The sequence below is a fragment of the Arvicola amphibius genome, chromosome 2 (genome assembly GCF_903992535.2).
Source record: "Arvicola amphibius chromosome 2, mArvAmp1.2, whole genome shotgun sequence".
NCBI lineage: Eukaryota > Metazoa > Chordata > Mammalia > Rodentia > Cricetidae > Arvicola > Arvicola amphibius.
Genome location: NC_052048.2, coordinates 186,226,162 through 186,238,380, shown reverse-complemented (window position 1 = coordinate 186,238,380; position 12,219 = coordinate 186,226,162). Strand labels below are relative to the sequence as shown.

Sequence of the window (12,219 nt, the reverse complement as noted above, 5' to 3'; positions counted from 1 at the left end):
AGGTACCTTGTTTCTTTATGTATGTATTTATGTTCTTATGCATATAGGTGTGTGTGTATGTGTGTGTGTGTGTGTGTGTGTGTGTGTATAACTTTTTAACTCGGATACTGGGAATCCAAACTCAAGCCCTCGTGCTTGTGCAACAGGCACTACATCCTCTGAGCTGTCTCCCCAGCCCATATTCCTGTTCCACTGATCCCCATCTCACTCCTTTTCCTATTTGCTTCCCTTGTAGGATCTCAATCATGCTGGCCTTTCTTTATCTTCTATGTCTCAACTTTAAAAAACTTCAGAAATTTTATGTTTGTGGGTGTTTTGCCTGCATGTGTGTCTGTGCAGCACGTGTGTGCCCGTGGAAGCCAGAAGAGGGCACTAGATTGCTTGCAACTGGAGACACAGATGGTTGGGAGCTTCCATGTGGGTGCTGAGAATGGAACCCAGGTCCTGTGGAAGAACAACCAGCGCTCTTAACTACTGAGCCGTCTCTTCAGCCCTGATGGAGGAGGGTCATCTGTATATCTGTTGTTTCACTGGTTAATTAATAAAGAAAACTGCTTGTCCTGATAGGTCAGAACATAGGTAGGTGGAGCAGACAGAACAGAATTGTGGGAGAAAGAAAGCAGAGTCAGGCAGATGCTTTAGGCAGATGCCTCAGGCAAACGCCATGCCTTTCCTCTCCGAGACAGACACAGGTTAAGATCTCTCCTGAGCCGGGCGGTGGTAGTGCACGCCTTTAATTCCAGCACTCGGGAGGCAGAGGCAGGCAGATCTCTATGAGTTCGAGACCAGCCTGGTCTACAAGAGTTAGTTCCAGGACAGGCTCTAAAGCTGCAGAGAAACCCTGTCTCGAAAAACCAAAAAAAAAAAAAGATCTCTCCTGGTAAACCACCCCTCGTGGTGCTACACAGATTACTAAATATGGGTTAAAGCAAGACGTGAGAATTAGCCAATAAGAGGCTGAAACTAATAGGCCAAGTATTCGTTTAAATGAATACAGTTTCTGTGTAATTATTTCGGGTGTAAAGCTAGCCGGGTGGTGGTATGCAGCCCCGCTGCTCCATCTACACTGCCCCTACCATGTCACACTTTATCTTTCCATTTCTTCCACTTTGGAATTTTGTTCTGGAAAACATTTTAAGTTTTTCTCTTCCAAATCACCATTTTACTTATTTGTTTTGAGATGGGATTATTTTAGTCCAATCTACACAGCCAAGGTCGACCTTGAGTGTCCGATATTCCCACCTTCACTCCACAGTGCTGGGATTACAGGCGTGAGTCACTGCACTCGGTGTAGGCAGTTCTGGGGATTCAATCTGGCCTTTGTTCATGCTAAACACGCACTTCGGCCTAGAGCGCCCTGTTCATTCTCTAGGGAGCTCACTCCCGGCTTACAAGCAGAATGTTTGGCCACCATACTTGTGGTTCCCCAGCGCCTTGGAGGAAGGACCTATGAGGGAGCTGAGGAGTAAGTGCCTTTTCCACATGTTGCTGGAAATTGGTTCTCAAGTTTCTCTGAGACTATTCATTAGAATTAAGGAAATAGACCTGTCTCTGCCTCCAGAGTGCTGGGATTAAAGGCATGCGACCATCACCTGGCTTTATTTCATTTTTCTTTTTTGGTTTGTTTTTGTTGTTTTCAGGCAGAGTCTCTCGCTATGCAGCCTTGACTGGTTCACAGTGTAGACCCAGGTTGGCCTGAACTCATAGGAGTCCGCCTGCCTCTGCTTTCCCAGTGCTGGGATTAAAGACCTGAGCTACCACACCCAGCACGAAACAAGTTTTTCCAGGATGTTTGTGTTGGTTTTTCATGTTAGTCCTTTAGAACATTATTGATTTTCCTCCCTGCCTTTTGTGCGTGTCTTCACAGAAGTTTGGGTGTGTGACTATGTGCTGCGTTGGTTTTTTTTCCGGCAGTCTGTCATGGTTCTCTAAACTGACACCCCCATTGGGGGTGTTTAAGTAAGCAAGCAAGGAGTATTTACAGTCATCTTCCTGTCTGTTTCAGTGTGCAGCCAGAGACCAGTCAGTCGGGGAACTCAATTTCTGAGAAAGAGGGCACTAATCTGGAAGACTGGAGCCTTAGTGTGTCAGCATCCTTGTCTTTTGCTTTTCCTCTCTCCGTGTCTGCTATGGAGGTCTGAGTTGTCTTAGCTCAGTCAAGCTACCCCCTTCTCAACCTCCCCCAGGGCCTGGTACCCCTTAAGTAAATTGCTGGGTTTCTTCAGAGAACAACCCTACCTTCAACCAAGAGCTCATTGCTCATTGTGGTTGCAGACCAGTATCAGCACGACTGGGAACTGGGCAGTGCCAATTCTCTGCCCCACCCTAGACCCACGGACACTGAGTGTGGAGCTCAGCAGTCTGGGACTCCTGCTCAGGCAGACTCAGTGATGCAAACACACCCCACCCCCACCTGCCCCTGCCACCCCTACCCCCACCCACGTGCCCTGGGTTCTGTGGCAGTTGGCAGGGTGCCTGGTGGCTGGTATTCTTGGTTCCTCTGAGGCCTCTGGGGCCTTTTTAGTGAGAGTCACAATGAATTTTGGTGAGAATTCCTCTTTTCTTTATTAAAACATCAAGTCCTAAATGCTTTTTTTTTCAAGTAGCAGTTTTATCATGAGAACACAAAGATATGTTGCATGTATTGTAATGGCTACTCTTCTTGATGTAACCGATTCCTGCTTTAAAAAAGAAAAAGAAACAGCTTGCGGGAGTAGGGTTTTATTTCAACTCACTGCTTGAGTCCCTTACTTTGAGGAAGGCCTGGTGCTGGGAGTGGCTCTCAGCCATGGACAGATCAGGGCAGAGAAAAGTGATGCAGGTCCTCAGCGGGCTTTTCTCCGTCTCCTCTTTTATTCAGTCTGGGGTGTGACTGGGAGAGTGGGGTCCCATGTTCCCTCCTCAGTTAAACAATTCTGGAGACCCTCTTACCGATATACCCAGTGGTAACTATATGTTTTGCTAATCCCCTAGCGTCTACATTTTAAAAGAATTTATCTTGTGTATGTATGTGAAGATTAGAACTGTGTGCTACGGCTACCATGGCCAATTTTACGTCACTTCCGGGATCTGAATCCAGGTCCTCATGCTAGAGTAGCCATTCACGGAGCCACCTCCCCGGACTGTCCTATGATATACTTCTTAATCTGATCAAGTTGGGAATTAAAATTAATCATCATGAATATCAAGCAGTAAGAGATAGTTCCTAATTCCCTAATGACAAAAGCAGACTGTGTTAGTTACATTACGCCCCCCCCCCCCCCCCCCCCGTTCACTGAATGTTTTCCAGACCCATCAACTACTGGCAGCTATTTTGACTGTTTAGTCATTTTTCTGTTGACACATTCCTAAATAAAAACTTATATATAGCTTTTTTTTTAAAAAAAAAAAAAAACAATTTGGACATTAGCTGTTGACTTCCTGGTACTGAAGACTTAACTCCTTTGTTCTATCTCCTCCTTGTTCTTTATCCATCTTGAAAATATTTTGAGATTTCTTTTGAGAGAGAGAGAGAGAGAGAGAGAGAGAGAGAGAGAGAGAGAGAGAGAGAGAGAGCGAGCGCACATATGCCTGTCACAGCTCCTGTGTGGTCAGACAATAACTTTGGGGACTAGGGTTCTTCTTCCACTATATGGGTCTCTGGAATCAAACTCGGAATTTTCGGCTTTGTGGCAAGTAGCTTTCTTGGCTGAGCCTCTTTACATTTTTTGACTTTGTTTTTTGAGACAGGGTTTCTCTGTGTAGTCCTGGCTGTCCTGGAACTCAACTTTCCAGACTGGCCTCAAACTCAGAGATATCCAGCCTTCCAAGTGCTGGGATTAAAGGCGCAGGCCACCACTGCCCAGGCAAGCTTTTTTTTAAAAATTATTTTTAAATTTTTTATTTTAATTTTTAATTTTTTTTCAGGCTATCTTTTGAGAATAGTTATTTCATTTTGGTTTAAATAAATAGCCAGAGTTTAAGTGAGATGTACATAAAGCTTGCAGCATGCTATGATTGCTTCCTTCCTCTTCTGGCTCCAACTGCTCTGAAGTTAAGGCGACTTATTTCCCTACTTGCATAGTTTTCTAAGTGTTTATTCATGAACGCCCCACCCCATGCTCCAAAATACCCAGATGAGCATGAGACACACTCATTCTCATACCTGCTGTTTTCTTTCTAGTGTTAAAGGAGCATTTCCAACGACCTTTCGATCTCTGTTTTCTTTTCAGAAACCTTCATCTTCCAAGCAGCCCTTCTTCCTGTCAGATCTAAGAGGTTGTTCTCTGTGCCTGTGCTCAGCTCTTGTCCTGGGGTTTGGCTTTTCTATTCTCACAGGTTCATGAATCGTAGCAGGAAGTATTTAAGTAGCGCGGCATAAATCACCCTTCCTTGAATTGTACTTCAGATTCCTGCCCCTGGGTCCCAGTTCCTGTGAATAGGTCATTATTTTGGCATAGTCAAGATAATTTAGGCATAGTACCTATCTGTTTTCTTCTTCTTAAAGTACTAGGGATTGAATAAATAAACCCAGGCCCTCATGCGTGCCAGGCAAGCACTCCGTCACACTGAGCTGTATCCTCGGTCTATTCTTAGTTTTTGTTTTGAAACAGTACCTTACTAAATTGTTCAGGTTGGCCTTCAACTCACTCTGTGCCCCAGTCAAGCCCTGAATTTGTTATCCACCTGCCTTATCCTCTTCAGTAAATGGGAGTGAAAGCTTCGGCCACTAGGCCTGGTTACTTTGTCACTAGCAATGTAGCATCAGTTTGTTTATTCATTTTACTTAGTTTTCTTTTGTTTTTTTTTTGTTTTGTTTTTTTGAGACAAGGTCTCATTATAAAGCTTTGGCTAGCCTGGAACTCACGCTGTAGACCAGGTTATCTCTTCCTCCCAAGTGCTGGGATTGAAGGCATGCACCACTTCCACTTGGCTTTATTATTATTATTATTAATTATTATTGGGACAGAATCACACTATGTTGCTGTTCTGCTGTCCTCGAAGTTGCTATGTAGATCAGGCTGGCCTCAGACTCACAGAGATCAGCCGGTCATTTCTTCCAGAGAATTGAGGTTAAAATCATGTATCACAATGTCAGAGCCTCTACTTTTTAAAAATTTATTTAGTATGTATATAGTGTTCTGGGCACCAGATCTCATTATAGATGGGTGTGAGCCATCATGTGGTTGCTGGGAATTGAACTCAGGACCTCCAGAACAGCAGTCAGTTCTCTTAACCTCTGAGCCATCTCTCCAACTCCTCTATTCTGTTTTTTTTTTTTTTAATCTAGTTTTCCTAGGTAGTGGTTAGAGCACATACATTACTGTTTCAAACATGAAAAGCAAAGGGCTTGGGCCGGTGGCACATGCCTATAATCTTAGCATGTGGGAGGTGGAGACTGGAGGGTTATCAAGGCTGTCCTTGGCTACATAGCAACTTTGAGGCTAGCCTACACTAGCTACACAAATCTGTTTCAAAGACAACAAAACCAAGTTTCTTTTATCTGGGCATGTTACTGCTACACGATAATAACTCCAGGAAGATAAGGCAGGCTGGTGGAGAATTCAGAGCCGTCCTACTTTGTTCTGTTTTTAAATTTGCATTACTTCTTATTGTTATTGTGTGCATGTGTGTGTGCCCACATGTATAAGGTGCGTGACTGCACCTGTGGAGGTCAGAGGACAGCTCTGTGGAATTGAGTCTCTCCTTCCTGTTTTGATTCAGTCCCAGGGATTGAACTGAGATGAATAGGCTTGCACAGTGAGCAACCTGCCACCATGTCGTCTTGCCCACACCAGCCCGAGTTTCCTGAAATACAGCTGAGATATAATAAACTGCACACATTAATGCATACAGTCTTAGGCACATTCTGTGAAACTATCACCACGAATTGGAGCACTGCACTTACTTGTTTTCCCCAAATCTTAGTTCCTTTGTCCTTCCATCGTCTTACCCAGAGAGGATTGTCGTGGAGGGTCCTATCTGCTTAGAGGTCCTTGAAGCCAGCAAACACATCAGACTCTTGAGTTTATTATCCCCTGGATTCTATGTGACTGTGCCCTCTTCAACATATGGATGAGAGAGATGGAGTGACGTAATGCAGACCTACAGACAAATCTCACCTGCTCCTGTCACTAGGAATGTACCTGCAGGCAAGTCAAGTCTTGCCACATTTAGAAGAGCCAGCGGCTACTCACGTGAAGGATCTAGAGATCAAAGGGAGAACATGTTCTATGTTCTGGTACTAGCCCCTGGAAGAGCTCCTAGCACACAAGACCTGCTCTACTCTAGTCTGCTCGCTTGCCTCTGGTTTCACAGACAACAGCTTTCTTTGTGTTGCTCCCATTAGGTTTTCTATTTCTCTTGGATAGCGAAGTTTCTTCCCTTTGTCGCACCTTCTCCCTCCTACATCAGCCTTTCTCTAGCCTCATGTCTACTTACCTTCACATTTTGAATGTTTCTCTTTGAAGCCTCAAGAAACACAGCCTAGGACTGTGGCTCAGCAGTGAAGAGTACTTGCTGCTCTTGTAGAGGACCTATTTGGTGGATCACAACCACCTGCAACTCCAGTCCTGGAGGTCATGATGCCCTCTTCTAGCCTTCATAAGCCACTCCTGTGGCACACATGGTGCACATGCACACGCACACACACACACACACACACACACACACACACACACACACACACACAAACAAATAAATAAAAACAGTCTAGATTCAATTAGGGAACTTTTCTAGGTCACCCAATCCAATTCTCCTACAAAGAAATGGGTCAAATCAATTCTCAGGATCTTGTCCATTTTTTTTTTTTTGTAGGCAGTATTTCTCAGCTTAGAGATATACCTGGATAAGGGTGTCAAAAGCAAAAGAGGCTGAACAATTTTGCTTTATCAGACATCCATATTACATCATCTGCCCCACCAATTTGTGACTACATGTTCCCTTTTTGTACTAAATATAAAGGGTGCTTTCAGTTGTTCTTATTTTTGGCAAGGCCAAGCTCATCCTGGCTTTAATCTTCCTAACACCTTTCATACACATGTGTGCCACAATTCTGTATCTGTCCTTGACTGAATGTCCCTTTCTCTAAGTGACAATCTTGGATTTGGAGGAACTCATTAACTCCTCTCTCATGGCTTCTTCACTCCTGTGACTTATATTCTTAAAAGCAAGAGATATTTTTTATATTCCTTTCCATTTCTTCATGGCATTGTAAAATCTTATTTTTGCAGGGGTGGGTGTGCTGAGGACTGAACTTAGAGCCTCACCATGCAGGTGTTCTACCAAGTATAGTGAGCTCTTAGTAAGTCAACTTTCTTTCATTACATGAGCTAAAGTCACTTTTTAGTGCTTTTGCTTAAAAGAATCTTTAGGTGCGGTTGTATGTGATTTTAACACCAGCACTTGGGAGACAGAGGCAGATAGATCTCTAAATGAGGCCAACCTGGTCTATATACTTAATTCTAGGCCAGCCAGGGCTACATAGTGAAATCTCAAAAACAAAACAAAACAAAACAAAACAAAAAAACCATGTATCTATCAAACATATGGAGATAGATTTTTTAACCTTAACAAGTCCTGAACATTAAATCTGATTATATGACTGTTTTTGGAGTACTTAATAAAAAAGATAACTGTAAATTCTGATTTCTGTCTGCTACACTGTGAGGCAATGTACTGAGTGACAGTTTACAACTTTTGCCCTGTGTGCTGGTGCATGCCTTTGATCTCAGTGCACAGGACAGGCAGAAGCAGGTCGGTCTTTGTGAGTCTGAGGCAAGTCAGAGCTATATATCCTGTCTCAAAAAACTGTTTTTCTATGTGCATGTATGTGTGCCTTTGTGGGTAGAGGTCAGAGACTGACACTGGGTGTCTTCCTCAACAACTTCCTACCTTATTTTTGGAGACAGTCTTTCACTGACCCTGGAGCTGATGTGGCTAGCCTGGCTGGCCAGCATCTCCATCTCTCCAGTGCTGAGCTTTGTACCTGACTTTTTTACTCAGGTGCAGGGATTGAGTTCAGGTTCCCAGGTTTGCATAAGCACTTCACCAATGGCGCCATTGACCCAGCTCCATCTTTTACAACTTACATGTAATTAGAAAACAAAAGGTTTCAAACCCCTGCAGATTTAATGGTACTGTCCTAATTCATAACTATAAAGGAATAAATCTGAGGTAATAAAATTGAGACAGGACTCTCAATTTAATCAGACTTACAGATTTATTAGAGCATAAATGAGCTTTCCATGGGCAAAAAGATTGATAAGACAGAAATGAGGAATACAAATTTACATTTATTTATATAGTGTATGTGGGGTGCAGGGAGGTGGGTGGGTGGTGAGGCACATGCAGCCACACTGCATATGTGGAGGTCGGAGGACAACTTTCAGGAGTTGGTTCTCTCTTTCAACCACATGGGTCTTGGGAACTGAATTCAGGGTGTCAGGCTTGGCAGCAAGTGCCTTCGCTCATTAGCGATCTCACTGACTCCTTCAATTATAATCTTTGTTGTTGTCTTGTTTTTTCAAAACAGGGTCTCTCTGTGTAGCTCTGGTTTTCCTGGAAATCACTCTGTAAGCAAGGCCAGCCTTGAACTCAAAGATATCCACCTGTGTCTGCCTCCCGAGCTGGGATTAAAGGCATATGCCACCACCAGCTGGTCCTTTAATATCCTAATATGGACCATCAGTGTAGAATTTCCCTAGCTCCTGGATTAGAAACAAAGTCAATCACCCTATTAACAAAGCTGCTAGTTTTGCATACTGGGTCTTTTTTTTCACTGTGACTCTGTTTTCCTTCTTTTTCTGCACCCATGATGCAGTCCTTTGCTTTACCAGTTTCCCTCCATCTCATAAAATTAAAACTTCCCAGTCTTCTGGGTGTGAGGATATTTTCTGTCTCTTGGGTTAATACAATGAGCCACTGTGAGGATCAAGTAATAGAAAGTGCTATAAAAAACAAATCATGAGGCTGGAGAGATGGTCTAGTGATTAAGATCATTTGTTGCTCTTGCAGAGGACCCAGGTTCAGTTCCCAGAACCACGTGGTGGTTTACAATCATCTGTAACTCCAGGTCCGGGAGATCTGACACCCTTCTAACCTCCACAGGCATCAGGTATGCATGTGGTACACAATACATACATGCAAGCAAAACTTTCATGCACATAAATCTAAAAAATATTAAAAATTCAAAAAATCACTATCAATTAGTGCATGACACTAGCTTAAAGTCTAAAGCATATTTTTTTCCCCAAGAAACTAGCCGACACATTTATGGAGACAGGAAAGTGCCAGCAGTACTATAAACAGAATTGCTATGTTGGAGAAATGCAGTTTCTGGGGATGAGCACTAAACACATGCACAGCTCAGAGGTCCACTGCCAGGCCTGCAGCATCCACGACCTGGACAGAGGGGCCTCATAGAATTCTTACACCTGTGTGGAGGCAGGTGTCTTTCTGCAAGTTAGTTTAATTCTTTTAAAATTGTGTGTATGTGTGCACACATCAGAGGACAACTTGCAGGAGTTGGTTCTCTCCTACCACTTATGTCTTGGGATAGAACTCAAGATTGTCAGACTTGGGGGCAAGCGTCTTTACCCACTGAGCCATCCTGCCATCCATATTTTTAAAAATTCAGACTCTAATTTGAGATAATTTTCTAGCTGCTCTTTTGTCCTCTCTAATACTATTAATAACCAAACAATTATGGATAATTACAGTTAACAGCTATATGGCTTATTATGAGCTAAGCTGTACTCAGCAGTTGGTTATCTCATTTAATGAATCCTAAGCTGAGGCAGATATTCTTATCATTCTCATTAAAATGAAAAAAAAAGAAACTAAAACTCATGCATAAGTTGTCATAGAGATAGTAGGGTGCAGAATCCAAACCCATGTACGTAATTGCTATGTCTGGAGGCTGCCACTAAAACGTTGGCATTATCCAGAGTTCTACCCTGCATCCCTTTTTTCTCAGCATTGAACATTTGTGTGCACAGCTTATCTCCCCCACTTTTAAAAAGATTTTTATCCTTATAGTGTTCTTAAGCCTGATTTTTCTCATGTGCCCTTAAAACCATTTTCATTTTCAGACTCAACCAGTAGACCAAACACGAATACAGGGGTTTATTGTAAAGCTTTCCTTAATGAGGTCTATTAGTGGAATAGAGTGTCCATTCGCCACAGCACTGGTGGCACGTGAGCGGATGACTAAGATGGGGTCTCAGGTGCTGTCTACTGGGCTCCACAGAATCATGAAGTTGTCTAGTTTTCTCTGCTACGTTTTAGCTGTGGCTCTCAGACATGCTAGCCAAGTGCTCTTCCTGTAAGCTACACTCCCAGCCCTCCCTTTATAACGACTAAGAGTTTTGTGGGGATTTATTTGAAATTGTTAGAATCCTTATCAAACATACACTTTATACCTGTGAAATTTCATATGCTATTTGATGGGCTGTAGTTCGTTATCATTAACAAATGAAGCTCTGGGCCAGAGTCGGCTCAGCAGGTGCTTGCCACGCAAGCGTGAGGACCCGAGTTTGCCCCACCTGCAGATGAACAGTGGAAGGAGAACTGACTCTGGAAAGTTGTCTTCCACAAGTGTGTACACACGTCCCACAGCATGTGTGCAATCTCTCACATGAAGCTCATTTATTTTCAATAAAGTCCAAGAAATGCAAGTTGGTCTATATCCTTTTGACCCGCTTTATTAGTTTATGCTTTTTTATTTTTGAGACAGGGTTTCACTGTGTAGCCTTGGCTGTCATGGAACTTGCTCTGTAGACTAGGCTGTCCTTGAACTCAAGAGATCTGCCTGCCTCTGCCTTCTGTGTGCTGGGATTAAAGGCGTGCACCAGTACACCTGGCAGTTTTTGCTTAAATTCTTTTATCTGACAAAACTAAGGCTCCAAGTTCATCTTGTATTTTTTTTTCTCCTCCAGTCTTGGAACCAACTATTTTGCTAAGAAAAATGGGGAATTGTATTTAGAAGCCAAACTCTGGACTCATTGTTTTATCACTCACAGATCCTCTCAAGGGACAGAGTATTAACATACTTATATTTCTACAAATAGAGATTGATCCCGTTATTACTAGCCTACTAGAAAGGTTTTCTAGTTTTCTTACATATATGTAACTCTTTTTCAACAAGGAGAAACTGGGCTCTCCTTTTGCTTACTATAATTACCTACTGAACCAACACGCTGTACAAAGTGTACCAAGTGTTAACTCTCCCAAAGCCAGTTGTGCCCTCAGAGAACACTGTAATGGCTGCTTTCTGCGTGGATGCCTCTGGCTTTAGCAGATGACTCTGGCTGCCTTTGCCTTTCACTTACTGGTTGTATTGTCCTTTGACCTCATGCAAACGCTACAAAACACATTAAATTCATTTTTTATATTTCTTCATCCTCTCCCTCTTTCTTTTCCTTTTGCCTCAGTGAGGTGATTAAGGAAGGCATTAATAGCCATAATGTTTATCAGATCTTTGGGGAATTGGTCAATGATTCATATGCTAAAGTTACATATGCTTCAACTTCATTGAGTTTGTGTGAAGTATGATTTTTCAGGCTTTTCCTGTGATGTGAGAAACAGTAGTGCAGTACAGAAAGGACTCGGTGTAGAAAGAAGAAACAATTTAGTTCCAGTTCTGAGACTGTAGCAAGTTATTCGTTTTCCTCTACTTGGAAAAAAAAGGGGGGGGGAGGAACTAGACTAGACCAAGGACATTTACTGCTTGGGGACAGTGAGTCGACTGCTGCCTGCCCATTTTCCAAACAAAACTTACCTAGGGAGTTTTATTGCTCTCCCTGATACAAATGTTCACAGAAATTCAGCTTCCAACACTCCATGTGATAATCCTTAACATTCTTTCTACTGTTCATTTTTCCCTATTTATTAGATGCTTTTATTCTTCAGTTTATCACTTGACAGTTAATTTGGCATCATCTTTCACTGAAAATCGGTGACGGCCTGTAGTGCACCGAAGACTTCAACGACCTTTTTTTTTTTTTTTTTTTTAAGCATCTCTTTTCCCAGGGAAAAGACGGTTCACATGTTCTCCCCACCTTCCCAATTAGCAGAGCAGTCACAGCCAAGCCTCGTTATTTATAAAACCACCGGTTCTTCATTCCTCTCACCAACCCCGTTTCAAGACTGTCCTCCACCCCCGCCCGCCCCTTGGCGACAGATACTAACGGAATTCCTCCCGGAGACTCCAATCAACACCCTGATTTCCGAGTCGTTCCC

The 12,219-nt window shown here is 43.0% G+C and overlaps 1 protein-coding gene across 1 annotated transcript in view; it reads left to right on the top strand.

The window, feature by feature from the left end:
• Positions 1-12,219, top strand: part of Kdm7a (lysine demethylase 7A) — a 101,829-nt gene that overhangs the window by 28,155 nt on the left and 61,455 nt on the right. The window lies entirely within an intron of this gene.